Source organism: Symsagittifera roscoffensis, unplaced genomic scaffold, assembly GCF_963678635.1.
Source record: "Symsagittifera roscoffensis unplaced genomic scaffold, txSymRosc1.1 SCAFFOLD_185, whole genome shotgun sequence".
Taxonomy (NCBI): Eukaryota; Metazoa; Xenacoelomorpha; order Acoela; family Convolutidae; genus Symsagittifera; species Symsagittifera roscoffensis.
The window spans coordinates 69,064-75,000 of NW_026971455.1; the positions used below are offsets into that span (position 1 = coordinate 69,064).

Sequence of the window (5,937 nt, forward strand, 5' to 3'; positions counted from 1 at the left end):
GGGATAACCTTGGCCTATATGGTCCGGGTAATCACCTAAAATTCATGAGCGTGAAGGGGATCGAATGTTGTAACTTGCATTCGTGAACCAGGAATTCCTAGTACTCGGTAGTCAACAACTACTGGGGATTACGTCCCTGCCCTTTGTACACACCGCCCGTCGCTACTACTGATTGGATGTTTAAGCAAGAATTGCGGAAGCCCGTCGCTGAGACTTCGGTCCTGGCAATAGGTGGAAGCGGATCGAGCTTAATTGTCTAGAGGAAGTAAAAGTCGTAACAAGGTTTCCGTAGGGGAACCTGCGGAAGGATCAGTGACTAATGCCACTGTTTGAGCGAAGAGCCGGTCAGCTCATTAAATATGACCCGGTACGCAGTAGATCTTTTTGGAGATTTTGCTGAAAGGTGGTGGTGCATAATCAAGAAAGAGTCGGTGGTGCATGAGTGTAAGAGAGACGGTGGTGCATGAGACTGGGGATTGGCTCCCAGTCAAAGTAGCTTGCTCGGTGGTTGATGATAGCAAGAAAGAGTCGGTGGTGCATGAGAGTAAGAGAGACGGTGGTGCATGAGACTGGGGATTGGCTCCCAGTTAAAGTAGCTTGCTCGGTGGTTGATAATAGCAAGGAAGAGTCGGTGGTGCATGTGAGTAAGAGAGACGGTGGTGCATGAGACTGGGGATTGGCTCCCAGTTAAAGTAGCTTGCTCGGTGGTTGATAATAGCAAGGAAGAGTCGGTGGTGCATGATAGCATGATGTTCCTTCATGGTTCATCTAAGAGTTGGTCTAGCTAAGGTTAGATTGGCTCAAGGTAGTCCTTAATGGATCACCTTAGATTCCCGAAAGATAATTCAAAGAGAGTTGACCTGATGCAAGTTAGGTTAACTCAAGGTGATCCTTGTTGGTGATCCTTAGTATGATGGTGGTGCATTAGCAAGAAAAACGGTGGTGCATGATAGCTTGAGACTGGGGATGGGCTCCCAGTCAAAGTAGCTTGCTCGGTGTGGATGATAGCAAGTGAGAGTCAGTGGTGCATTATAGCAAGAGAGAAGGTAGCCAAATGTCTCGTCATTGTTGACGCCAAAATCAGGTAGCCAAATGCCTCGTCATTTTTGACGCCAAAAGCAGGTAGCCAAATGCCTCGTCATTTTTGACGCCAAAAGCAGGTAGCCAAATGCCTCGTCATTGTTGACGCCAAAAGCAGGTAGCCAAATGCCTCGTCATTGTTGACGCCAAAAGGAAGTCGCTCAAACTTGGGTATTCTGTTGATCAAAAAGCTGTTTAGATGGTAGCTTAGGAGTAACTTCTCCTAGATAAGCTTGTTTGTTGGTCGTTTAAACAGTGTACGATTTTCAGTTTGCTTTCGTTAGAGAAAGACTGAGGAAAGCGAAGGCCCGAATGCTTAAGAACAGGGTGATCTATGCTTGGGTAATCACACTTAGTACGAGAGGAACAGTGTGTTCAGTTCCCTGGTTTCAAGCGTCTGCCTGAGAAGGCGGATGCGAAGCTACAATTGATGACCTAAAGCGTAGATTGAATTGCTCTATCTGCATCATGAAAATTGCCTTTAATGGTTTAAATTGGCAGTATCAAGTATATTGATGCTGTTGACCCCGATGTCAGATAGGAATGCAATCCCCCATTGATGATGGGAGGTCACTCAAACTTGGGTATTCTGTTGATCAAAGAGCTGTTCAGATGTAGTACCGGTGTGATACATGTGATTGCATTGAGAGAGCGTTTAAACAGTGTTCGATCTTCAGTTTGCCTTCGTAAGAGTAAGACTGAGAAAAGCGAGGGCCCAAACGCTCAAAAACAGGGTGATCTATGCTTGGGTAACACTTAGTACGAGAGGAACAGTGTGTTCAGTTCCCTGGTTTCAAGCGTCTGCCTGAGAAGGCGGATGCGAAGCTACAATTGATGACCTAAAGCGTAGATTGAATTGCTCTATCTGCATCATGAAAATTGCCTTTAATGGTTTAAATTGGCAGTATCAAGTATATTGATGCTGTTGACCCCGATGTCAGATAGGAATGCAATCCCCCATTGATGATGGGAGGTCACTCAAACTTGGGTATTCTGTTGATCAAAGAGCTGTTCAGATGTAGTACCGGTGTGATACATGTGATTGCATTGAGAGCGCGTTTAAACAGTGTTCGATCTTCAGTTTGCCGTTGTAAGAGAAAGACTGAGGAAAGCGAAGGCCCAAATGCTTAAGAACAGGGTGGTCCAGACAGCTCAAAGTCCGACTGCGGTTGGCTTTGTTCTAATCGAGTGAACACTTACTTTTGGAGAAATCCGATCGTAGGAGTGATCAGTCTTCGGATTGATCCGGTTCTTTTACTGGTGTATCTGTCAGATCCTTAGGGACTGGATAGAACACTTAAGCAAGTCGCTCGAACTTGGGTATTCTGTTGATCAAAGAGCTGTTCAGATGTAGTACCGGTGTGATACATGTGATTGCATTGAGAGCGCGTTTAAACAGTGTTCGATCTTCAGTTTGCCGTTGTAAGAGAAAGACTGAGGAAAGCGAAGGCCCAAATGCTTAAGAACAGGGTGGTCCAGACAGCTCAAAGTCCGACTGCGGTTGGCTTTGTTCTAATCGAGTGAACACTTACTTTTGGAGAAATCCGATCGTAGGAGTGATCAGTCTTCGGATTGATCCGGTTCTTTTACTGGTGTATCTGTCAGATCCTTAGGGACTGGATAGAACACTTAAGCAAGTCGCTCGAACTTGGGTATTCTGTTGATCAAAGAGCTGTTCAGATGTAGTACCGGTGTGATACATGTGATTGCATTGAGAGCGCGTTTAAACAGTGTTCGATCTTCAGTTTGCCGTTGTAAGAGAAAGACTGAGGAAAGCGAAGGCCCAAATGCTTAAGAACAGGGTGGTCCAGACAGCTCAAAGTCCGACTGCGGTTGGCTTTGTTCTAATCGAGTGAACACTTACTTTTGGAGAAATCCGATCGTAGGAGTGATCAGTCTTCGGATTGATCCGGTTCTTTTACTGGTGTATCTGTCAGATCCTTAGGGACTGGATAGAACACTTAAGCAAGTCGCTCGAACTTGGGTATTCTGTTGATCAAAGAGCTGTTCAGATGTAGTACCGGTGTGATACATGTGATTGCATTGAGAGCGCGTTTAAACAGTGTTCGATCTTCAGTTTGCCGTTGTAAGAGAAAGACTGAGGAAAGCGAAGGCCCAAATGCTTAAGAACAGGGTGGTCCAGACAGCTCAAAGTCCGACTGCGGTTGGCTTTGTTCTAATCGAGTGAACACTTACTTTTGGAGAAATCCGATCGTAGGAGTGATCAGTCTTCGGATTGATCCGGTTCTTTTACTGGTGTATCTGTCAGATCCTTAGGGACTGGATAGAACACTTAAGCAAGTCGCTCGAACTTGGGTATTCTGTTGATCAAAGAGCTGTTCAGATGTAGTACCGGTGTGATACATGTGATTGCATTGAGAGCGCGTTTAAACAGTGTTCGATCTTCAGTTTGCCGTTGTAAGAGAAAGACTGAGGAAAGCGAAGGCCCAAATGCTTAAGAACAGGGTGGTCCAGACAGCTCAAAGTCCGACTGCGGTTGGCTTTGTTCTAATCGAGTGAACACTTACTTTTGGAGAAATCCGATCGTAGGAGTGATCAGTCTTCGGATTGATCCGGTTCTTTTACTGGTGTATCTGTCAGATCCTTAGGGACTGGATAGAACACTTAAGCAAGTCGCTCGAACTTGGGTATTCTGTTGATCAAAGAGCTGTTCAGATGTAGTACCGGTGTGATACATGTGATTGCATTGAGAGCGCGTTTAAACAGTGTTCGATCTTCAGTTTGCCGTTGTAAGAGAAAGACTGAGGAAAGCGAAGGCCCAAATGCTAAAAAAACAGGGTGGTCGAGACAGCTCAAAGTCCGACTGCGGTTGGCTTTGTTCTAAATCAAACCAGTGCTAGATGGTCGAAAAACAACCTTCAACGGGGGATCACTAGGCTCGCTTTACGAGGAGGAGCACAGCTATATGTGTTAATTCAGTAAGAATCGCAAGATTTGTTTACTGACCTCTCTAACGCAAAAGGCGGTCTCAGCTTCGGCTGTTGATCGCGTCCGAATCAGGGTTATTTGAAATCGATTGAACGCTTACTTTTGGAGAAATCTGAGGGTAAGAGCGATCTGTCTTCGGATTGGTCCGTTCTTTTGCTGGTGTATCTACGAGATCCTTCGGGATTGGTTAGAACACTTAAATCAAGTCGCTCAAACTTGGGTATTCTGTTGATCAAAGAGCTGTTCAGATGTAGTACCGGTGTGATACATGTGATTGCATTGAGAGCGCGTTTAAACAGTGTTCGATCTTCAGTTTGCCTAAGCTAGAGTGATAAACTCCTGCACATTACTACTTCGGTAGTTTTATGGATGCTTGAGTGCATTTAAATCGTAACCTGATTTGGACGAGAGAACCCCCTGAACTTAAGCATATCAGTAAGGGGAGGAAAAGAAATCAACCGAGAATCCCTTAGTAATGGCGAATGAACAGGGAAAAGCTCATCGGGAAGAGGAGTGGTAACACTCCTCGGTGTCCGGTATGGTTTGCTGCCTGGCTTGTTGACTTGACTGGATGTCTATTGGAAAATAGCATCAAAGAGGGTAAAAATCCCGTAACAGTCTTGTTATAACTTGTCGACGGCGCATTCCTATGAGTAGAGTTGTTTGAAAGTGCAACTCGAAGCTGGAGATATGTCTCTCCAAAAGCTAATTATAAAGCGAGACCGATAGCAAACAAGTACCGTGAGGGAAAGTTGAAAAGCACTCTGAAGAGAGAGTGAAAAGTACGTGAAACCGTTGAAGGAGAACTGGAGTGAGCGTTATCATGCCCAATGTCTTGAACTTGATTCTAGACCACCGGGTAGTGTTGTTAAAGTCTTTTGGTGATCATTGTTAAAGATGCGAGCTATTTGTTTTCTTCGGATTTCAAATTTGTTGTGTCTTGACTAAATGAGATAAAGTTTTATCTCTTTTGTTTGCCTGTCTGACCTTAACATCCCAATCAATGCTCTCTACAGCCCGTCTTGAAACACGGACCAAGGAGTGTGAGTTGCTTGCAAGTGCTGTCGCTGTTTGAAAGCGTACACGCGTAATGAAAGTGAACGGTGTAACTTTTATGAGTTGCATTAACTTTTGTGGTGAGAGCGTCAAAGCGATGTCTCGCAACCACGGACGGTTATGTTGCTAAAACATGACTGATCCAGAGCAAGTAGCACACGACCCGAAAGATGGTGATCTATGCTTGGGCAGGGTGAAGCCACGGGAAACCATGGTGGAAGCCCGAAGCGGTTCTGACGTGCAAATCGATCGTCTGACCTGAGCATAGGGGCGAAAGACTAATCGAACCATCTAGTAGCTGGTTTCCTCCGAAGTTTCCCTCAGGATAGCAAAAGCTTAAGCAAGATTGAAAAATCTTCGCTGTGCAATTTCATCGGTTAAAGCGAATGATTAGAGGACTGGGGGAAAACTTTTCCTTCACCTATTCTCAAACTATAAATCGGTGAGATGTTCTTGTGACTTAATTGCACTTGAACTTTGAATGCGAGCTTTTTGTGGGCCGCTTTTGGTAAGCAGAACCGGCGATGTGGGATGAACCAAAAGTTGGGTTAAGGCGCCTAACTACTTGCTCATGAGTCACCACAAAAGGTGTTGATTGATATTGACAGCAGGACGGTGGTCATGGAAGTTGAAAACCGCTAAGGAATGTGTAACAACTCACCTGCCGAATCAATCAGCCCTGAAAATGGATGGCACTAGAGCTCGTGGCCTATACCTGACCATGAACATCAGATTCTGGCTTCGGCTGGATGCTTAAGACTGGTTTAGAACTGGTCTTAAAGTATGTTCATGTGTAGGAGGACGCATTGGTTGCGCAAAAGTGTATACGTGAGTATATGCTCGAAGCGGCCA

The 5,937-nt window shown here is 45.2% G+C and overlaps 1 non-coding gene and 1 pseudogene across 1 annotated transcript in view; both read left to right on the forward strand.

The window, feature by feature from the left end:
• Positions 1–3,954: 3,954 nt before the first annotated feature.
• On the forward strand, positions 3,955–4,106 carry LOC134856455 (5.8S ribosomal RNA; annotated as a pseudogene).
• Positions 4,107–4,419: 313 nt separating this feature from the next.
• LOC134856453 (large subunit ribosomal RNA) overlaps positions 4,420–5,937 on the forward strand; it is a 3,517-nt gene continuing 1,999 nt past the window's right edge. The window contains exon 1 of the ribosomal RNA XR_010164813.1: positions 4,420–5,937. This exon is cut by the window's right edge and continues 1,999 nt beyond it. This is a non-coding gene — a ribosomal RNA (large subunit ribosomal RNA).